The 24312-nt window shown below is 30.2% G+C and overlaps 1 protein-coding gene across 2 annotated transcripts in view; it reads left to right on the top strand.

The window, feature by feature from the left end:
• The window catches only part of LOC147075625 (uncharacterized), a 219819-nt gene that overhangs the window by 71260 nt on the left and 124247 nt on the right, over positions 1 to 24312 (top strand). The gene's annotated exons all lie outside the window — the stretch shown is intronic.

Raw genomic sequence — 24312 nt, 5'->3', positions numbered from 1 at the left:
AAGAGATAATTACACAGAATTACTTACATATTCGCATTTTTAGTTAAGATTTAGGTTTGTAGATTGCAGTGAGTAATATTTTCCGATTTATTAAGGGGGGACATGCTCAGCGTCAGGGATGGCTCTAGTAAAGGAGCAAAGTGTGCAGTGCACTCCCATCATAGATTAAATACAAATATATAATATAAAACCCCCATGTATTCAGAAAAATGCGGTATCGAAAAATTATGCGAAATCACTCATTTTAAATTCCGCGCGTTTTCGAACAATGGTAACGCAAGCGCTTCAACACTTCGCCTCAGTCACCCATACACACAAATGTCGAAAAAACAATGTCGATGAGACGCGACCAATACACACGTAATAATTCCATCGATGTGACACGCCAGGAGCATTATTCGAAGTGTTCCTTGAATTTACGCACATTTTACACGCACACATTTATAGCGGACAACCACAACGACAAAAGAAATGAAGCTTGTAGAATCAAAATCACCAAAGTTATATAAGACTACATGAGTCTTCGTTGGGAACGATGTTTTTCATCTTCTTTTCATTTCAAGTACAGTGTACCGGTCGAAAGCACACACACATAAACTAGTCATGTGGACTTTTATACACAAACCTCACTAACCAATATGAATATTCCTACATATAACTCAGGCGACGCGTCGAGGTACAGTTGGAAGCCTAATTATTATAATGAAATGGCGAACTTCGTGTCGATGCATATTGTGTCAAAAATATAATCATATTCACGACTGTTAGTTTGGTTGATATAGTCTATGGGTTGATCGTTCGACAGTTGGGTTTATAATATAGATTTAATAGTATTTACAATGAGTACCGTGTATTCAGTTGCATATATTAAGGACAATCGTCACGATTTTTCCAAACGAATTGATATTAAAGTGGCAGGCCGTCCTTTGCCATCTATAAATTTAATTCAAAAGTGTACAGTGAAAACGAAGATTGTTAATCGGAAATTTAATGTGCAAATGTACTCAAAAACACAATGGCTTTGCGGATGTAATATTCTTAATACCCTATTTTGTTTTCCGTGTCTGTTGTTCGGCGGAGATGTTAACTAGACGGTCCATGGGATTCAAGACTTGGTCCACCTGTCAGTAAAAATCAAAAAACACAGTGGTTCAGAAAAACATATTTTAAATGAAATGCAACTTGCAGTCTTGGGAGAAATAGATATACGTTCACAATTGGATGCAGGGTACCGTTTATCTGTGAAACAATTTAACGAACGTGTCGACAAAAATCGTTATATTTTATCCAGATTGATTGACTGTGTGAAGTTCTGTGGTGCATTTGAATTAGCTCTTAGAGGACATGATGAATATGCAGATTCAAATAATCCAGGTGTTTACCGAGGGCTTATTGACTTTGTCTCGGAAATTGACATAGCCATGAAACAGCATTTGGAGAGCAATAGTGTTTTTAAGGGTACATCAAAAACGATTCAAAATGACATTTTAGATTCGATTCTAGAGGTGCGCCGTAACGAAATTAAAAATGAAATATCACAAAGCAAGTTTGTAGCTATACAAGCAGATGAAACAACGGACGTATCTACTAGAGAACAACTTGTTTTGGTCATAAGGTATGAACTACGCGGACAGATCCATGAACGATTCTGGAAATTTATGACGCCGAAAAACCACACTGCGGCAGGTATTGCATCTGAAATTTTGAAAGAACTAGAACTTCTCGACATTAAACAAGCACAACTAATTGGCCAGAGTTATGACGGCGCATCCGTGATGAGTGGCCGATTAGGTGGTGTACAGGCTTTGATAAAAGCTTCGTATCCACACGCACACTTCATACATTGTTATGCACATCAATTGAATTTGATAATGGAAAGAAGTGTTTCAGCTAACACCATAGTCCGAAACTTTTTTGCTAATTTACGAGCGTTTCCAATTTTTTTTTCGAGGTCTGCGAAGCGAACTGATATCTTGAAAGAAATAGTCCATAGAAAAATACCAGCAGCACCAACAACGAGGTGGAATTTTAATATAAGAACAGTTACTGTTGTCCATACTTATCGAGATCAGTTAAAAGAGTGCATGGAACACATTTAAGAATCTGAAAATTTAGACGCCGATACCATTAATCAAGCTGGAATGTTGTTACGGTATTTAAACGAAGACAATTTTAACCATTGGTTAGATTTCTTTGCCAAAATTATGCCAAACTGTGATATACTTTTTAAACAACTTCAATCGAGGTCAAAGGACGTGTTGGAGATAAATATGGACATTGAACACTTTACGCGTGCTATACAATGTATTCGTCAAAATAATCATATGTCACAAATTCAACCATCGAAAAAACGTCGTCCCAATGATTTACCTCATTCTGTGATATGCAATGAAGTATGCGACATTATAGTGAACCAAGCGAAAGATTGTTTCGAATATAAAGGTCATTTAGTAATAGCCAAATTGTTTTTTAGTGAAAAGTTCCGGGATTATCATACAAATTTTCCAACTACAGATTTTAATACGGTAACATCATTATACGACATTATTGACAAATTTAAACTTAAAAATGAACTAATAGTCTTATACAGTAGAGAAGGTTTCTACGTTACTGATGGAGCATTGTCGATACTTCAACTTTTCACTAATAATAATTTACTGGAAGTATTTAGTGAAAGTGTTACCCTATTAAAAATAATTTGTACAATTCCGATGACTTCAGTGGAAAGTGAGCGTTGTTTCTCAACTTTAAAGAGAGTTTAGTCATTTTTGAGAAATACCATGTCTCAAGGCAGGCTAAATGCTCTTGCGATGCTAAGTATAGAAAAACAATTGATATCGTCAATACCGGACTTTAATATTCGTGATATTGACGTGTTTTCAAAATCCAAGGATCGGAGGATGGACTTCTTGCATAAATAGGTGAGTCTTTTTTGCACTCCCTCATATTCTTGTCACCGGCCGCCACTGCTCAGCGTAGGTTAAAATGGAGCTTTTGTTCTATTTTCAAAGCATGATCCTGGACATACCTTAAACGTTGTAGATAATCTATTTATATTATCCTTTATATTTATTTTAAACATTTGATGACTGCATACAGTATTTTATTACATAAAATAGTATTCTTTTAAACCTTTCGCTCTAGTGTTTTAGAATATAGTCATATTTCAGTACATAAATGTGCAGTGTTGTTAAGATTTTTTACATTTATTAATTTTTAAACGCATTTATAAAACCATCAGTATAATTTATATCGACATTATTATAGTGAAATATTTACGATAAAAATTTATATTGATTACCTCTGTGATCCCAAATTTGACAAGAATTAGGCATTTTATTATTCAAAAAATGGGCAAGATTAACACATTTGAAGATAATTCTAAAGATACTTAAAATAAGTAAAATGATGTTAACGCGCGTGTTTGAACATGTACCGTTTAAAATAAAATCGGTTAGGTACAAGTTCAAACACGCACGTTAACATCATTTTACTCCCTACTTGAATTGTAGTTTGTCAATTTATGGCTACGGCCGTATGTTGTAGCTTAACCACTGGGGAATGCCAAAAGAAATGGCGTATTTCAAAAAAACACTACATTATTCTTAAGTCAATAATTATTATAAAGCAATCATTATTCGTAGAATGTTTATCACACTTGAATGGTCAAAGACATAGCTTATAATTTGTATATTTAGAATCATGCTCATTTTTTGAATAATAAAATGCCTAATTCTTGTCAAATTTGGGATCACAGAGATTATCAATATAATTTTTTATCGTAAATATTTCACTATAATAATGTCGACATAAATTATACTGATGGTTTTATAAATGCGTTTAAAAATTAATAAATGTAAAAAATCTTTACACCACTGCACATTTATGTACTGAAATATGACAATATTCTAAAACATTAGAGCGAGAGGTTTAAAAGAATACTATTTTATGTAATAAAAATACTTTATGCAGTCATCAAATGTTTAAAATAAACATAAAGGATAATTAGACTTCAAAATCATATAAATAGATTATCTATAACGTTTAAGGTATGTCCAGGACCATGATTTGAAAATAGAAAAAAGGCTCAATTTTGACCCACGCTGAGCACGTCCGGCCTTAAGTAAATTTATTAATGGGCAGAATTAGATAAATTATGTTATTTTTCTGTTTAGTATTTCATGAGGTATTTTGAACTATTTTTGTGATTATATTTTCTACACAAATATTCGAGTGCCAATTGGTCCATTTATAATATTAGGCAGTCGTTAATGACATTGGAAACTTAGATCACGTCATGAATAATATGATTTCATGTCAACATAGTTAGTTAACGTCATATGTTTATTTGTCATCATCGACACTACAACCCAATGTGGGTCTTTGCCGCCTCCAGAAAACGTCTCCACTCCCTTCTGTCTACCGCAAGTCCACCGCTTTAGTCTCAGGGATGCTGCGTCTCTTTCTATATAGTCCAGCCACCGCAGTCTAGGTCTCCCGACCCTCCTTTTCCCTTCTAGTCTGTTGAAGAGAAGCCTCTTTGGTGGTTGGGTATCTTCCATCCTTGAGACATGGCCTGCCCAACGAAGTCGCCCCACTTTCACATGTGAGACTACAGGGGGATCTTTATATGCATATATTTAATGGTTGTACCTTCCTCGTCACGTGACATCCTCCTCACACACAGCTCCGAAGACTCTTCTTAATATCTTTATGATTTAAATATAAATTATTGAAAGTTATCACATAAAGATCAAAACATCTATTAAAATGTATTGTTTGTATATAATAATATGTATGTACGCCTCAAATTACGAAAGCACAGCACATAAACAATAAATAACTGAATTAGGCTGTTTCAAAAAAGTCTTCAGTAAATTATCTCAAATGTCAGTTAAAATAGTTCTGATTTCAGTTGGCCAAGCGTATAAATTGGTACTGTATGAATAATCCTAGATTTGTCAGCTGTTATTTGGTAATTTATTTATCGGATGACTTTTTCGTAGCTCTAATCTCTTATACCTCACTGCGAGCTGTTAACCTTTAAATGCTAAGTAACCTTTTGTCGTGACGCCCAATAATGACATTAGCCCGAAAAACACATTCGAATAAAAAGCCCTCTAGGTTAACGACTTAATGTCTAAGATATAGGCTTATATCACGCGAATACAAACGTTGTTTTGGTACAGAAGTTTTTCTTTAAAATTAAATTAGATTCGAGATACGAAGTTATCAGGAACGATAAGAAGAAACCATTATATTGTTAACTTGCTGAGGAGGTGATGGATGTGAGGTCGCACTACAAAATTATTCTGAATTATAGTTAACGGATAGATACATAATAGTATACTTAATTAATGAGAATCTTATATTGTTATATACCAAGTACATCCAATTAGGGAATCCAATCCTGAGCAAAAATTCTGATCCCGGGATTTTGGGATTACAATTTGACAATCCCGGGATCCCGGGACTAGTTCCGGGATTGGAATTTTTTTCCATTGTTAATATAAAATTTTTATATTTACAAATAACATTGATAAAATCGGTCAAAGTAAATCTAGTATAATTTATACTATTTAAGACATTTATTGTTAATATTGTATACGTTCAATCTTGGAAATACATAAATTTAATGGAATAAATAATATTGTAATATAAATAATACTGTAAATTTAATATGAGATTGCTGTTTCTGATAGTAAAGACTTAATGAATGGGTTAGCGGAATTTAAAATAGTAAAACAAATCATGGTGAACTTATGGCCTTTCCGCTTCATAAATCTAATTAGTCAGCCAAATATGAAACTGCCGTAAAACGTATGAGATCATGGTCGAATTACTTTGTTAATAGTGCTAAGCATTGTTTTTTTCCAATCTTTCTCATTTTTATTAATTTATGTGAAAAAATAAAATGAATCAGTATATTTCTAATGCAGTTATTTGTTATTAAAAGTGTTTTTTCTGTTATATTTTCGTTTTTATTTTATTTTTTTATATTTTATCAATTACACCAAAAGCTCATAAGAATAAATTGAATAACGACAATGTAGAAAGAACGTATTGTTATGTCTCTCAGAGAAGAAGACAAACGAATCAGGTGACTTATATGCTGAAAGGAACCTGAGGAGGTATTTTTTACAACATTTTTATTAGCTCGTATTCTTGTTTGTACGGTGGTTGTTTGTCCAGTACAAATCTTGTAATCGATTTTTAACTTACTTCCCGACTAGCTAGAAATTTGAAACTTTTAGAATATATCAGAACACGATGCCAATGCGTTTTTTTAATACTTTTAGCCATCTTAAAGCAGAATTGAATTCATTTTCATTTAATTATGTTTTGTATGGAACATTATTTCAGAAAAATCCGTAAAAAGTAAAAGACTATTATTGGTTGCTAAGGGGGTGGTCCTAGCAACTAAATTATTAATATATACGTGCGTTACTATGAAAATCAAAATGATATTTCAGTATTCTATATTTGTTTGTTTGTTTGTTTTTTATTTACTCCATATCAAGTACGAATTTGAGCATATTGAGCATAATAATTCAACATAAAATTTAAAAACGTTGTATATAAAAAAGTTCTTTTTATCTTGAAATTGTTTTTTTAATTATTTAGGTAAACCAATAGGATCAATCACATAGGATACATGTTATTACAATATAGAAAAAAAAATTGTGATGGTCCCAATAATAGGCGGACACAAAAAACATAAATTAAATTATATCAAATATTATGTACAGGTGTAATGAATATGATTAGCGAGTTATTGAAAATCGTTAAATAAAAATATAGTGAGAAAAAAACAGAAAAACATGATGGTATTATGGTATTCTTCTTGCTTTGTCTCAATTGTCTCCTTACCAAAGACTATTTTTCTGTGCGGTTTCTGAGTATTATTCACAGGGGTTTCGTTTAACACAACCACTGCTGAGCTGTTAATTAATTTTTAATTACCACATTTAAATAGCATGTTAATTATATCGACTGACCAGGTAACACAAACGCGCCAGTCGCGGTGTCAGCACTAAATGAGTTATACCGCTGTCTAACAAGTAATTATCAGGTGATTTACCTTCAGGGAGGTGATTAGACTAGATGGCAAGAAGATGATCAGGAAACAATAAAGCTTTCACGAAAGTTAAAATATTAAAGTTTATTCAACAAAAATGCAAGTACATATATAGCGGACAATTTATACAAGTTACAAAAAATTTAAAACAATAGAGAAGACTGTGAGGTGCGTGGCCATTTTTATAATATATTTTGGTTATATCATATTAATTTTTTTGACTTCATTGTTATACAGGCGTGGGTCCAGAGTAATATGGCTGTCTGCTAGCCCACACTGGTGTTTATCAAGTTAGAATAATTCTTTTGTATTGCATCATATTACATGGATATTGTTTATTAACCCTTATTAACTTGAAAAGTATGGTAGGTATAACATACTCTAATACTTGGGAGGTAATAGAAAAAGGAAATGAAAGTCGTTTTCATTGAGGATACCTGTATGAGCTTTTCGAATCATTTTATTTACATTGAATGACTCAATGCTTGCTGTAGAAGTGAGAGTAAGAGACGATGTGAATTCATGTGCTTTAAACTGAGGCGCAGTTTCTTATTACAGGAGTGTAGCAAGTAAGCTCTTTATTAAGTGATAGAATAGTTTAATGACGAGTGCTTAAAATAGACTAGAGCTTTCACTATGAATCGGAAATTCAGTATTTATTTGTGATAATGAAAGTTGTTATTTAATTTATAAAGTTTCAGTATTATCAACAAAATATAAAACCTATGTTTGATTAAGTTGAATAATAATCATGAAACAGTTTGGATAGTAGAACAAAGCTTATTTTTGTAGATGGACATCCCTATCCTATAGGAACCGATATTAGCTATCCAGGTGTGAATATAACCATTATTCATAGCACCAAATATATTTACTCTCATTAAATAAAAATATATTTACAAGTAAATTACATACCCATACATAAAAAATAGCGTGATAATTTATATTTCATAATAAAATTGTAATTGATTGAAAACGACAAATTTTAAATGTAGACGTTCAATATCTTCTAAGTAGGTACTCTTTAATTTTGAAGGTTTTCATTTAACTTCATTTCATAAAAATAACATAGTGTGTCAATAATTAAAAAAAATAACTGATTCTCAAACTTAGGGTTAGTTAAATACTAGTAGTTAAGTATAAAGAATGAAAATCTTTATAATCTGACAAGAGTATGGGAAAAATTAATATCATGTACGTACACAATAATATTATGTTTTTTTTTAATAGATAAATAAATAAAATATTAACACACTGATAATATTGCCATGCCCTAACCTCTCTGCATAATCTACATGCTATTATAGATGATAATCATTTGATCAATTAGTGCAGTACCTAATCCTAGATTGTGAAAAACATCCCTTTTTATGGGAAATTTAAAAGGTAATTACAATACTTGATCAGTTTAACTAAAAAAATCATATTTTTCTATAGTACATCTTATAAAAATATTGATTGAAGCCTGTGTAATATATATTTTACAACGTTTTTATTAGGTCATATTCTCATTTGTCCGGTGGTTGTTTATCCGGTACAAATCTTGCAATCACAATTTTTAACTAACTTCCCGACTAGCTAGACATTTAAAACTTTTACAATATATCAAAACACGATGCCGAAGCATTTTTAGCCATCTTTAAGTGGAATTGAATTCATTTTCAGTTAATTCTGTTTTGTATGAAAAGTTATTTCGGAAGAAATCCGTAGTCCAATCCACTTTTATTGGTTGTTAGGGGTCTGGGGTACTAGCAACTAAATTAATAATATATACGTGCGTTACCATGGAAATCAATATGAGTGTCAAAATGACATTTTAGTTTTATTTCTATCAAAAACACATTTTTTGATCGTTTAAGCTAGTCAAGTCAAGTTTATAAATGATTCAACAGAATATTTAAAAACGTTGTATTTAAAAAGTTCTTTTTATTTTGTAATTATTTTAAATATGCTATCCTATATTGTCATTACTTTTTATCTGGTTAATTATTTTTTATGTTCTAAAAAAATTTGGGAGTTTTGATTTTTATTTTCATATTTAGTGGCTGCATACAGGAAAAAGTTCGATTTGCACTATATATAAATAGTCAAACAAATGGTATATTTTTTGAATATAAAAATGCAGGTCTCCTTTTTCAAGGAGTATTTTTTTGTATTTTGTAACAACCGCTTAAACGCGCCGTAAGCAAAGAGAAAACCTTTTCTCTCCCTGGCGGCATATTGAATTTCTTGGGGCTGTTGTCTGCAAAATTTAATTCTCTCTTACCGTGCCTTGCCGAGATTGAATATCTTCGCAGGATGGAAGACGTTGAAGGATTATTTTGTTTATTTATTTCGAAGGCAAAGTGGTGGCGCAGGTAGATTAAATGACGGCTTTCTTTACTCTATTACTTATAAATAAATACTTTCTTCTGAGTAAGAATTTACAATACTATACTGCAACGACAAAATATGGAGATAGATCATTGATATAAATGCAATTTATGGAGCAAAATAATCTATAATACTTACAAATCAACGGTTCTGCCAATCCCAAACCCGTGTCAGGGTATTACGAGAATTTAAAAAGCAAAATAAATAAATTTATAAAATATAATATAATGTATATTTACAGAAAATTAATATAAATTTTATAGGAATATACATCAGGTCATTGTTGGTGACAGGCGTCAAGTGACAGAAAAGGAAAACAGTTGGAGGCGTTTTTAGAGGACTGTAATTAGGGATGATTGTGGATGTGGATGATGTGGGACAGCGGTTTCAACGGGAGTCGATCCAAGTACTAACCTTGATGTTGTTCGGCTGTCTGGGTTAAGCAGGTCCCAGGCTCACGCACTCACGTCCTAGTCGGTAGATGGTTCTGAGTGTCACTATTACGGTTACACTTATGAATATGAATGACTAATACAAATTTGTATGAATAATGAGACGCAACGTTCGCTCAAACCATACCAGATTTAGTGCTTCAAAAGTCGCACAGATGTGTTATATATGAGACACCCTGTGCCGGTAACACGGCTTGATAGGTGATCTAATTGACTGAGTTCGTAAGAAGACTCGAATTGAATTATGTCTTGGACGACGGTCACACTGTAATAATTTGACTGGCTCGTGGTCTATGAATAACTGTCTTTTTATCAATCACCGGTGACTCGCTAAATAGTTAAGCACCTGGATGACAACAATAAATGAGGATTAGTGGATATATGAAATATATGCGGGTTTAAGGATTGGATTGGGATCATAATCGGCCAAACAACAGTTAAAAATAGCTTCTAGTCAAACCAAAGTTCAACTTGAGTAGTTAAATAGCACATAATCCTAAATAATTATTCATTCAAATCTATAATCATTTAATTTACAATGTGAAATAAGTAATTTAACATAGAAATAACGTATAACGTTTCACCATAATACCTCTATTATAATTACATCATTTGCATCATTCTAAAATAATATATCAATAACTCACTATTTATGGAAATGAATCATTAATTTTGATTTAATTGACAAAAAAAATGCAGATTATGGACCATATATTATTTTTCAACATCATACAATCTTTTTTTATAAGCATTAAACTAGATAGACGAACAGGGAAAACTGTATTCATTTGATTTACAACAGTGATTATTAAATTAAGATATAGTACTAAAATGCTTTTTTAATACCTCATTAAAATGTATGAGTTAAATATAATTTTGGATTAATCCTACTGATTTTCATGTAGGTATGTCATATTATATATCAACCAAAGACAAAAATAAGACACACAAAAATAAGAAATATTTCAAAAGCCACAGACGCTCTAATCCGTGCTCAAAGACTTAAACGGAAATGGGCGGGTCATGTAGCGCGACTACAAGATGAGAGATGGACAAAAATAATTACTTTATGGAACGGCCCAAAAGGGAAACGCTATAGAGGAAGACCCCATGCGAGATGGCAAGATGACATCATAAAGACAGCGGGCCCAAATTGGCTACAAATAGCCAAAAACAGAGTCAAGTGGGAGTCTTTGGAGGAGGCCTTCACTCGAAGAGGGGTTCTTACAAACCAAACAAACTAATTACAAATCACTGTTTAATTTATAAACATTATCTAATAGTATTATTTACAAAATAAAAAAATCTTAATATATATAATATGTATTACAAAAAAATATAAAAAAAATAATAATAATTAATATTATTATATAAACTAGAAAATAAGTAGATAATACAATCATAGATAGATAGATATATATATATATACATAATATATATATTACTAGGTTATATATTCATTAGATAGTCAATTAACTGTCATTTACTTTTGTTTGTAAGAAATAAAAAGGCTTTTTTATTTTTATTTATTTATTATGTCATATTATGCACACAATAATAATTATGTCAAAACAAGTATATTGTGTTAGCCAAGTAGGGATTTCGGAGATTTTATTTGAGAGTTTCTACAAACAAAAAAGGTTTGGAATCGTCGAAAAGTTCAAACATTTCCTATTACCCTGAATTATAACTGTATAAATTGGTAATTGATTCACGACAATAAACTTGACATGCAATTAAAATGTATTAGTATAATACAATTTTTGGCCGAAATGATAATTATATAGTAAATTAAGCTGGTACGGAATAAATAGGTATACTGATAATGATTTTAGAAAAATAAAATGTACTTCTTTGGTAGAATTAAATTAATATTTATTTCAACATTATTACGAAGCTTTTATCAATTAGTTCTATTCGCTAAGCTTCTAAATTGGAGAGCTTTCAATTAACAACCTTCAATAATATATTATTATTATGGAATAAATTGTATGCCGCCATCCTTGTCTTTAATTGATCATTAAAGCCTTAAACCCATTCAATAGCATTACAATTCCAACAATTATGTACGAGTATGCACTTTGTATCTATTCTACAATACATATTATTATATTGTATAGTGGTGTGCAGTCCATACATGCTGTAGAAGGCTCGCATGCCATGTTTATTCCAAGCTATTAATATGATAGTATAACCAAAAAATAAATCGAATGATACGTTATCTGCTCGGTATTGCTACGGATGGGGGCAAATGTGGTAAGGTGTGGGACTATATATGTGATAGTATCTTTTTCATGGTTTGTAAATAGTTTTCCATTACTTTAAAATAGCAATGTCAACGTAAATTTTAATTTGGAAATAATAACACTAAATTTGTTCGTTTTGAAAATTTTTAATTAACTTTTCAGTAGAAATAATATATTTATAAATTAGATTATCCAGACAAAAATGTTACATCTCAATGAGAAATAAATAAATAATAATAAAATATAATAAGCATTAAAGCCAGACAGATTGTTATCACGTCACGTAAGCCCACGCTAAGCTCTCATCACATGAAAAAAGTATGTAGTAGAATGGTGTCATGTTTTATTATTACAACGTTTTTCTTAGCTTGTATTCTTATTTGTCCGGTACAAATCTTGCAATCGATTTTTTAACTAACTTCTCGACAAGCTAGATATTTGAAACTTTTAGAATATATCAGAACACGATGCCAATGCATTTTTTAACACTTTTAGCCATCTTTAAGTAGAATTGAATTCATTTTCAGTTAATTCAGTTTTGTATGAAAAATTATTTTGACACCATTATTGGTTGTTAGGGGTCTAGGGTCCTTGCAACTAAAATAGTAATATATACGTGCGTTACTATGGAAATCAATATGACATGTCAAAATGACATTTCAGTATTATTTCTATCAAGTACAAATTTTTTTGATCGTTTAAGTTAGTCAAGTCAAGTTTATATGATTCAACAGAAAATTTTAAAACGTTGTATATAAAAAGTTATTTTTATCTTGTAATTATTTTAAATGCTGATTATAGTACAAAAGTGTAAGAGTTATATCAATTCTGAAAAATGAAGAGGTACAAAAACATTTTTCGTCTTGAATTCTTCAATGTATAGTATTTTAAATTTTTCGCGGAATCAAAATTAATGTATTGTACGATAATTTATATTACGGCAGACAACACCGGTTCAGTATCATTTTTCTTGGTATTTAAAGGTATCAGAACTAGATAGAAGTCGCATCACCCGTATCATGCCATCTCACCAGCCGCACATGTGATGAAACTGTTTATTTTCTGTAAATTAACAATTTTGGACTCGTCTTACCTTATGTGTTCACCTCGTTCTGTTTATATGTAGTATATTAAAACGGAAAAGTGTTTAATTGGAGAATTTGAATAACAAAAAGTTATTTAGGAACAATCAGAGTAGTGAATCAATTGTGATCATCGTAATTAATACTCTGTACATTACGTGAAATTAATGATGTTTTTTCCTCGGGTACAGTATTGATAAAATAAATAAAAATAAATCCGTTTAAAATTTAATTTATTCAGAAGTAGCCTTTTCAACAGGTAGAAGTCTGTATTCTATAAACTGGCGTACACGTCACACGGAAAGCATTGTGCCATCGCGTTCAACTGTTGCAAGTTTTCAATGGGAGGGAACGAGATAGATGCTGAAGCGGGGGGGGAGGGGGGGGGGAAACCAGCACGCCAGCTTATTAATAGAAGACAGACTTCTAGTAGCATTTTTAAATAAAAATTAACTGTTATAAAAATATTTACATAAATATTTCAGATATTTGATTATTTACTGCTTATATGTCAGCTATTATTTGTCAAACAATATAAAGGGCGGCACGATAATGCATGACAGTAGTGAATTATTACAAACTTGAAATCACTGTTGAAATGTGTCACTATGATAGCATATAACGTGATAACTATGTATTTCTTGCTTAACCGTCATTTTTTATCGAAATATTTGCATTTTAGTATTTGTTTTCAATAGTCTTAGAATACACAATGACGTAAACCAAATATTAGATAAGTTTTACGAATTTTTATTAAAATTATTATTTACTACTATATGAATTAAATACAGTATATTGTTGTATTTGAGGTACCAAAAAAAAATCTTATTCCATAATTATTTAAAAATGTAATTGCAGAAATATGTAAATTTTTCTATTTAGAAATTTGATACAATTTTTCTCCTAATCACTTTTTTAAAATAAAGTTAGGGTAATTTATTTTAAGGGATAAGTTTATGAAATTTTATTGTATCACCGCTTCATAAACTCTACCAAAATAAATGAATAGAAGTCGTTATTTTGTTGTATAATTAAATGTATCATATAACTTATATTTATAACGACTGCATAATTAAAAATTAATTTGAATTCTAATTAAGAATAATTATTGTATAACTCAATAATACAATTATTAACAGTTACGATGGTGTCTAGGGCTTCTTTGAAAACAATGTCTTTTCTTAATTATTATTAGTCACGTTAAAAATTTGACAGATCGTAATTTCAATTAACCGAAACAAAAATATTTATGAAACATATTTAAATTTTCTTTTGCTGAATGTTCTGCTTTATTAAGTACTAGCTGAAGTACCTATCTTTGCACGAGGTCGCAACATTGGTCGATATACATTTATCTTACTTAAAATAAGGGAAAATAATTACGTTTTTCAACACCATAATACGCATACAATATGTCAAATTGAAATAATTCTGACAGTAGTAAAGGACAAACAAAAGAATACTAAATAAATTCGAAATTAAAAATATGAAAACTTTATTTTAATTAGTAAAAATTCAAAATTGGAAGAATAAATAAAACAAAAACATATTTAAAGAGTTTTTGTATAAAACTTAACCATAAAAATAAGACATGAGGGTTTTATAGGCGATGCATTGTTTCTATATACCCACAAAATTAATGTCAATGATTGTAATTGATTAAATATTTTTTTCTCATCTTTTATGGCTTTTATTTAAAAAATTGTTAATCTTCAGACCATTGTGAGAAATTTTGATTATACTATGTATATTATGTATTTTACCACGTTTTTATTAGCTCGTATTCTTGTTTGTCCGGTACAGATTTTTTTCTTGTGCAGTACAACTTTTTCCTTGTTTGTCCAAGATTTTGAACTAACTTCCCGACTAGCAAGATATTTGAAACGTTTAGAATATATCAGAACACGACAACAATGCATTCTTTTAAGGGGGAGAGACATGCCAACAGAGAACCTAGCGGAAAAATACGAAGCTTGCAATTTGAGATTTTTTTTTGATAATTTACAATTTCAACTGTATTAATTAATAAATATGTATCTGAAAACATTAAAAAGAATTTTTATTTATTTTTTAACTAAAAGATAAATTTACAATTGTAAAAAAATGTAATAAAATGTGAATTCGTTGCAGGGTCACATCTTATTATTACATTATATTTTATGGTCATATTTTCTATAAAATTTATTTTATTAAGTTTTCAATTTTTTGTCGTTAGGATTTTTGACTAATTCATCGTTTTAATATTTTAAAACATCGATTTTTATAATATATATAAAATTGTATAACTTGAAATCCTTTTTATTTATATCAAATTGTATTTTAGGTATGGTCCCAATATTGAAGCTCGATTTGATATAAATAAAAAATTTCAAGTTATACACATTTATATTTTTATAAAAATTGATGTTTTTTAAAATAAATATAAAAATATTAAAACGATGAATTACTCAAAAATCTATACGGCAAAAAATTGAAAACCTACTAAACTAAATTAAAAAAATAAATATGACCATAAAATATAATGTAATAATAAGACGTGACCCTGCAACGAATTCACATTTTATTACATTTTTTTACAATTGTAAATTTATTTTTTAGTTAAAAAATAAATAAAAATTCTTTTTAATGTTTTCAGATACATATTTATTAATTAATACAGTTGAAATTGTAAATTATCAAAAAAAATCTCAAATTGCAAGCTTCGTATTTTTTCGTTAGGTTCTCTGTTAGCATGCCTCTCCCCCTTAATACTTTTGGTCATCTTTAAGCAGAATGGAATTCATTTTCAGTTAATTCTGTTTTGTATGTTTCGGAAAAAAATCGTTAAAAGTAGAATTAACTACTCACTATTATTGGTTGCTAAGTGGGTCCTAGCAACTAAATTATTAATATATACGTGCGTTACTATGGAAATCAATATGAAATGTCAAAATGACATTTCTGTATTCTATAATATGTATTTAGTATTTCTATCAAGTACAATGAAAAGTTTTTATTAATACATAAAATTGTCAAGAAGGGGGGACATGTTCGTCGAAGGTCAAAATTGAGTTTTTATTGTATTTTCAAACCATGATCCTGGACACTCCTTAAACGTTGTAGACAATCTATTTATATAATTTTGAAGCCTTATTATCCTTTATAGTTATTTTAAACATTTGATGACTGCATAAAGTATTTTTGTTACATAAAATAGTATTCTTTTAAACCTCTCGCTCTAATGTTTTAGAATATAGTCATATTTCGGTACATAACTGTGCAGTGATGTTAAAATTTTTTACATTTATTAATTTTTAAACGCATTTATAAAACGATTAGCATAATTTATTACGAGATAATTTTTGTAAAATATTAACGATAAAAAATTATATTGATAATCTCTGTGATCCCAAATTTGACAAGAATTAGGCATTTTATTATTCAAAAAATCGGCAAGATTTATACATTTGAAGATGATTCTAATGATACTTATTATAAGCTATGTCTTTGAACATTCAAGTTTAATAAACATCTTATGAATAATGATTGCTTTATAATAATTATTGACCTAAGAATAAGGTAGTGTTTTTTTGAAATACGCCATTTCTTTTGTCATTCCCCAGTGGTTAAGCTACAACATACGGCCGTAGCCATAAATTGACAAACTATAATTAAAGTAGGAAGTAAAATGATATTAACGCGCGTGTTTGAACATGTACCGTTTAAAAAAAAATAAAAAAAAAATCGGTTAGGTACATGTTCAAACACGCGCGTTAACATAATTTTACTCCTTACTTTAATTATAGTTTGTCAATTTATGGCTACGGCCGTATGTTGTAGCTTAACCACTTGGGAATGACAAAAGAAATGGCGTATTTCAAAAAAACACTACCTTATTCTTAGGTCAATAATTATTATAAAGCAATCATTATTCATAACATGTTTGTCACACTTGAATGGTCAAAAACATAGCTTATAAAAAATATCTTTAGAATCATCTTTAAATGTGTTAATCTTGCCGATTTTTTGAATAATAAAATGCCGAATTCTTGTCAAATTTGGGATCACAGAGATTATCAATATAATTTTTTATCGTGAATATTTTACAAAAATTATCTCGTAATAAATTATACTAATGGTTTTATAAATGCGTTTAAAAATTAATAAATGTAAAAAATCTTAACACCACTGCACAGTTATGTACCGAAATATGACTATATTCTAAAACATTAGAGCGAGAGGTTTAAAAGAATACTATTTTATGTAACAAAAATACTTTATGCAGTCATCAAATGTCTAAAATAACTATAAAGGATAATAAGGCTTTAAAATTATATAAATATATTATCTAAAACGTTTAAGGAGTGTCCAGGATCATGGTTTGAAATTACAATAAAAACTCAATTTTGACCTTCGACGAGCATGTCCCCCCTTAATATGATTCAACAGAAAATTTAAAAATGTTCTTTTTATCTTGTAATTATCTATATCTAGTTTTCCGTTGCCTTTAGCAGAGTATTATTACATTCATAACGTTGTTACAAAAATATCTGGTATTGAGTCAATCAGAATATGTATGTCATCATACGCATTAAAATGTGAGTATTTGTAGAAACAACTACATACTCGTATTCCTGGATATAATGCCACGAGGTATATCTAGCGTGATCATACATCTAATCAATTTGCTTAAAATCCATATTGCATACTTCAACGTGTTACGCTCCAGTATCGGAGAACAAGGCGAGTACGTTACGTGTCTATATTGTTATATTGAAATATATATCAGCATTTTGCATATTCGTGTGTAATATATATTTATACTCAATAGTGCATGTGAATGTGTTTTGACTCCGGACCACTACACCAGTCAATTCTTGGATTAAACATGGTCTTGTTGAACGTTCAACATAAATTCTATATGGAAAAAGATACGGGATGCAAATCATGTTTTCTGAGAATGTCCTACAATGTGTACGTAAATGGTAGAACTATTGAAATCGGTTCAAATAGCTGTTTGTCGGGTGTGTCAACAACCCACCGGACCATTCACAAACCGACATCACAACAATCGCCATCACAAAAACCAATTTGGCTGCTTTTAAAAAACTGTCGCATCGTACTGTCAATTTGAAGATCTTTTTACTAAGATTGTTTGTCAGTTTTGAATAAGCTTTTATTATTTACACAATAATTGTTGAATTTGCTTTTATATGCTTAACTCTCAAAAAAAAAATCAGTCAAAGCACATTTGAGTGCATGGCAACGTCAGTTTTAGATAACTGCTCCTGAGATATTCCTAGTCATAAAAAATACTGATGCTTCACATCCAAACATAGGGTCCCGTGATACATCCGATTAATACCGGGTGTGGTGTGGGGCGGATGTGGTTTGGTAGGATAATAATAAGTAAATAAATAATAAAGTAATAAAGTACATTTTTATTAAAGTTTATACGTATTATTATTATTATATAAAACAAATACAATTGAAAATTCTAATTGGATTCATTTAGAATTACGTAAGACCTACGTCGACGCGAACAAACTGCAGTATCACGTGTCTCAGCCCTTAGGATTGTAATTCCATGAATGATGGTATGGTATGCTGGATTGACGAAATATTAAGGTTTAACGGTATTAAGTGGTAGAAAAAACAAGGAACTGAGAATAGTGGACAAAGTTTGAGGAGGTCTTTATCTAACAGTAGATTGAAACAGGCGGGTGATAATATATTAAAGTAATTGATATATACATATAGCATGAGCACAGAAATAAGCTTTATAAAAGCTTGCTGATAAATATATTTCTAAACGTAGATATTATGTGGTAAGTCAATTGAAGAATTTTCCTGAAAATGATTTCACATGAAAAATGCGGTATATGGCAAAATATTTTCATAATTAGCAGGAAAATGCTCCTTCTATAAATAGCGGATCCATTCAAGGAATATTTCAATAGCTAAATGTCACATCGAAACGTAAAATGTTCCTATCGTCGCCCCGACAAAATTCGCAGAAAATATTTTTCCATATTAAAAATTAAGTGAATGCGTGTCATGTTTTCCGGCGTGCTTTTATGTGATGAAAATATGTTTTGCAGCACATATTTTTGAAAAAGATTTTTTTTTAAATTCATGATAAACATTACTCTGAAAAATGACTTTTGAATTCTCAATGGTTATCAAATATGAATGTGGTTCTGGTCTTTTTAAGTACCTAGGTATTTAAATATTTGATATTTTGATTTAAGTCTTTCCTACCGAGAATAAATAAATCACCCTTACAGCAAGTTAAAACTGAAATAATATCCATTACATTCCTAAAAATATCTTTGATGCTTGTTAATATTCTACAATACATGATAGCAATCAATGTTCAATACGAGTTATATTTGTATTTTTTAATATATTTTGTAATACACAATCAAAAAAAAAAATTAGAAACGTAAGTATTATAAATTTGTAAAATTTGAAAATACACCATTTTACAAAAAATAGTCTCCAACAATTATTCTTGACGGAATTTGAAATAATAGATAATGCACAAACTTATGTCTTTTGTGGTTTTTGTTAACATAATTCGGTAAAGTTCGGTTATGAGGAATACAACGGAAAACACATTTTGAAAATACCCGATATACTGGATTATTTATTAGTTTGGGTTAGTTGAGGTTAGCTTAGGTTGGTTAAGGTTAAGGTTAGGTTAGGTTTGGTTAGGTTAACCCAACAAATAATCCAATATATCAGCTAATTTCAAAACGTGTTTGCCACTGTATTCCTCATAACCGAACTGTACCCAGAATTCTAATATTATTCTCATGGTCTGCACTAAGTTTCTCTATAGATGGAAACCAATGTAATTTACATTGACCATTCCATTAGCGTTATAATATCTCTTGATGTACGGGTGGAAATTTTCGAACTGGCTTGAGTTACCCCATCTTCAATCGTTATATATAAACGTAGCCACAGTTTATCCACGGCAGTCTTACATGATGATATAAACGTATCTGAATGTCTCTAGCCCTGACCTTAAGGCTAAAGCCCTGTCAGCCTACCCCTTGTGGGGGGTTTGATTGAATTACTAATGACGATAAAGACGGTTTTTAAAATGAAAACTACGAATTTTTACAAAAAAATAAGTAGGTGTGTATTTGGCATTAAACTGTGAAATATAATATAAATAGATATGTTAAAAAAATGTTTTATGATTTACGAGGTACACAACAAACAATAAAACAAACAAAAATAGACGTCACCGTCGTTTTTCGGTACACAAATTCATTACAAATTACGCAAAAATATGTTATCGCTGTCGAGCCACAGGTGAGGGGTTGTTTGAAATTTACGAAGCGTCATCCCCCTGAGAACCCACCCCATCGCTGCGAAGGGTTGTCACTAATTAATGTGATACCCTGAACGCGTTGCTCACCTCTCCAAAGACCAATATGCCGGAATGAGATGTATCAGTTGTAAACTTCCTAGGAAATATTATTTAGTATATTAGTCAACTTGTTACATCGGAGATTAAAATATTATAGCGTTTAATCTTTAAGGGTTTATAAGTTGAAATAACTATATTATTATAAAAAGAATATTTTATGGTTAACATCATTTTAACACCACAACATAATAGATAAATAATAATTCTTGTGAATCCATATGTTATGATTGGAATTTATCCTGATCAAAACACTAACATTTTGTATCGTATTGTATTCGATCGAAGTGTACCAGTGACTTGGTTGATAAGCTAAAGTATAATTACTTCTACGATGGACTAGTGGCTAAAGCGTTGGCTTATAATGTCGTGGGGACCAGGTTCGAATCCTGGATCTGGCAAATACACAATAATATATTGTTTTTCAATTTGTATTTGGAGTCAGAGTATAGGTTGATCGAGTGGCTAACATCCATTTCTCATAAAAATACAAAACCTTCACTCAATGGAGACCCATTTAAGTATAGTGAAGTAAGTATAATTACTTTTAACTATTTTTATGTAGATATCTACTACTTACTCGTACTATAAAGTATTTTTTTCTTTATTTTATTGTGTTAACTATCAATTCATGGTAGAAATGCATTGTATTATTAATTTAATTTTATAAAACGCAAAATCTTTTTTGAACGTACTTATTCCACGTTTAATAAATAAATCTGGATCGGTTACGTCCACCTCAGAGAGACATTTTCAGCTCAATAATCTTTATAAAACAGGCGTTCATCAAAACAAATTCAAAAGATGGCATAAATAATCTACTAATATATTGAATAAGTCGTCCGTTAAAAGTGGAAAGTTAACTTAATTATTTATTTTGCCACAAAATCAACCAAACACACAATAATAATGTTATAGAAAAAATATTAAGTGTTTTAATACAAAGTTTTCACGTTTTTGTCATTATTGTCATTATTTTGTCACAATTGTGATTATTGTCATATTGTCAATTCGTCAGTATTTTTAATTATTTGAAAACATGTACATTCATTTAAAGAATGTACTATTGTCTTTAATTACTAAAAAATATTAGTCAACCTATAATACATACGAATTGAGTCACATAAAATTATAAATGAATAAAACATTTTTTTTAAATTGAAGTCCCGAAAACGTGTCCTCACCTTAATTATTTTGATTATTATTTCACCTGGCGAATGTGCAAATTATTCAAATTAAAATGCCTCAGTTACCAACTCCTACGTGAGGCACGTGTTCACACTCACTTTGTCATTTCTCTCGTATATTTCTCTCAGTTGTACTCCTTTGTTAAAGTTTTGCAACAATAAAAGCTCCTTGAAGTGAGCTTTAGCGACATTGTTTAAATATAAATAGCGTTTTAAATTAGTACTGAAAACAACAACAACAACAACATCGATGAGTTCCATTTCTAATGGAGCTTTCCAGCTCAAAGCTTTCCGACGAATGTTCTAGCTGTATCCAAGCCGTGAAGTCGTTTGTGTCTATGCATGAGAATTCTTGAGTATTATATTATTTTATCAAAACTTACCCCTTGCATTAGTCTTAATAAGTTTTGCGAGATTATTGTATAACTAAACTGTTTTATACTAAACTAAAAAAGCTTTTGGCTACCTGAATAACGTCTTCAAAAGTGACCTCCCAAAAGCCCCGTGATTGTACATATTATATTCTAAAATGGACTTAGTTATAGTAAATTATAAATTTTGAGGTTTAAGTAACACATTGCTACCTGAAAGCATCCGCGAGGTAACGTGAAATAAGTAAATTTTGAGATAAGTATCCTAATTACCTAAAAAATGAATCATTTTTTAATGTATTACCCTATTTTAAAGAAAAATGCCAATAGGTATTGAATTCATTAAAAATATCCGAAGTTATATATAATATAACTTCAAAACAACAGTGGGATAACTGAGATAATAACACATATTTTTTGGGACTCCAAATACTGTCACCATTGTCAATACTAGTAAACAGATGCCGGATTAGTTGTTAGAGGTCTGGAATTGCGGGAGGCCTAAGAGTTGGCGATGGATCGAGGAAAGTAGCGCGAACTTGTGAACCAATGCTGGGTCGTGACAGGGCGAAAGAAGAAGAATAAGAACATGCCCACGGTGACAAAATGGCTTAAATATCAGTTTTTAATGTCGTGGGTCCCAGATTTGATTCTTGTGTCTGGCAAATACACATATTGTTAATTTGTATTTTTGTAGTCAGAATATGAATTAAATAGGTTGAGCAAGTGGCTGACATTCATTTCTCGTAAATAAAAAAATCCCATATGGTCTCATTAAAAAATTACAAGATAAAAAGAATTTTTTTATATACAACGTTTTTAAATTTTTTGTTGAATCATATAAACTTGACTTGACTAGCTTAAACGATCAAAAAAATTTGTATTTGATAGAAATAATACTGAAATGTCATTTTGACACTCATATTGATTTCTATAGTAACGAACGTATATATTAATAATTTCCTAGCAACTAATAATAGTGGATTGGATTACGGATTTCTTCCGAAATAACTTTTAATACATAACAGAATTAACTGAAAATGAATTTAATTCTACTTGAAGATGTCTAAAAGTATTAAAAAATGCATTGGAATCGTGTTCTGATATGTTCTAAAAGTTTCAAATGTCTAGCTAGTCGGGGAGTTAATTAAAAATCGATTGCAAGATTTGTACCGGACAAATAAGAATACGACCTAATAAAAACGTTGTAATAAACAAGCTGTACTAAATTTTATACAATTCAAATATCCCGCCAATTTCAGATAGTACAAACACAACAATATATGGCTAATCAACTGAAGCGATCGCTTGTAGGTCTTAACTAGCGATTATCCTACTTGATCAACGATTTACCATCCTTTGAGATGCACACATGATATTTTAAAGTCCCACGTTTTTGGTTCATATTTCTAACTTTCGGAAACAATGTTTGTATATTGTGTTTATGTAAGAATATAAAAGCTGCGTAAATCACTCGATTGGAATATTTTTCTACCGTACATAAGAAAGCGATCCAAAGCCTAAGGGTAATAATACATATGAATTATTATGAGACAGGCGCTCAACCAAATAAACTATAGACTATAATAGAGGGTATTCTAATAAACTATTTTTTTTATCCAACGAATAAGACACAAAATTTGAGAATGTAACATTCTATATTATATTGAATATAAATAATTTGAAAACATCATTTTGTAGAAAATATACGCTGGATTCGTGCCAGTATGGTTTTCCAATTAAGCGGCAAGCATCTTAGTTAATTACGACGATTTTAACTAGTAGTTGTTACATGAAATGCATATCTAATTGTGTTAAAATGTTGGCTATCGGTTTTAGTATTTTAAATTAAGGCAGGTATCAATTAATTCCTTAATTACTAACTGGCGTCATGGATTACTCCATTATTTAGTTTTATTTTACGTACTTAGACTTGCTAATAATTTGTCTTCAGAATGTATTCTGTAAAAGTGGCCAGAGATGAAGATGTGGCATGTGTAGAATAATAATGTATAATAAAAATCATGAATGAAAAAGTTATCCAGTCCACACCTCCAATCTACTGGATAACTGAAATAGTTATGTTTTGCAAATGTATTGCAT

Source organism: Rhyacophila brunnea, unplaced genomic scaffold, assembly GCF_057557595.1.
Source record: "Rhyacophila brunnea isolate RB1 unplaced genomic scaffold, BYU_Rbru_1.0 scaffold_14, whole genome shotgun sequence".
NCBI lineage: Eukaryota > Metazoa > Arthropoda > Insecta > Trichoptera > Rhyacophilidae > Rhyacophila > Rhyacophila brunnea.
This window is presented reverse-complemented; position numbering and strand designations above follow the sequence as displayed.